The sequence below is a fragment of the Hipposideros armiger genome, unplaced genomic scaffold, assembly GCF_001890085.2.
Source record: "Hipposideros armiger isolate ML-2016 unplaced genomic scaffold, ASM189008v1 scaffold_45, whole genome shotgun sequence".
NCBI lineage: Eukaryota > Metazoa > Chordata > Mammalia > Chiroptera > Hipposideridae > Hipposideros > Hipposideros armiger.
The window spans coordinates 1,931,386-1,932,418 of NW_017731395.1; positions in this window are offsets into that span (position 1 = coordinate 1,931,386).

Below are 1,033 nucleotides of genomic sequence, written 5' to 3' on the forward strand. Positions count from 1 at the left end.
CAGTTTACTGACTTATTTCTTATTAAAATGCTTAGCACCATAGAGAGTAGTATAATCTTAGTAGGGGTAAACATTAATTTAGACAGACAGCTATATATCATTTTCAGATACATTTTTGTGAATATCTGTAGACCTTTTAAGTAATTAAATATTTAAAATTTTTTAAAGTAATATTTAAATAAGGGCAATATGAAAACATGAAAAGACTTAACATGGTATTATTTTATCTTTCCTACCACTTTGTTTGAATTGCCTTTTCCAAAGGTATTCATGTTTATGTAGTTTTCAACAGAGTAACATTGATACTCCAAGTTTATAAAGTGGCTTTGCTTGATCTCACTTGATCCTCAAGCGTTTGATGAAACAGACTGAGTAGTTGTTGTATTTCATAATAGGGCTAGAAAGGGTGGAAGACTTGCCCAGAGCCCCCAGAGCCAGTCCTAGCATCCAGGCCTTCTGCTTCTCAGTGGGGCCCTCTTTCCGTTAGACCAGATGTGTGCTCTGCTCTGGGCCTGGAGCCCCGGTTGCTCACCAGACCCTCGACAACACTTGGTACGGCCAGTCTTTCCAATGTATCCATTCTCGTGGGTGTGTAGTGGTATCACATGTGGTTTTAACTTGGCATTTTCCTAACAACTCATGATATTAAGCAATTTTTACATGCCTATTTGTGATCTATATAAATTCTTTGATTATATATCTGTTCAAATCTTTTGCCCATTTTTACTAGGCTGTTTGTTTTGTTACACTGTCAGGTTTCATACACACACACACATACACACACACACACATATATACAAGATACTCATCCTTTGTTAGATATTTTCCTTTTTTTTTTAGATTGTGGCTTGTGTTTTTTTTCTTTCCAGTGTAATTCAAAGAGCAAAACTTTTTAATTTAAGTCTGGTTTATTCATTTTTTTCATTTACATTTTTTGTGCTTTAGCTATATTAAAGAAATCTTAAGAAAGCCAAGGTCACTAAGATTTTCTCCTATATTTTCTTCTAGAAGTTTGATAGCTTTAGGTCTTATA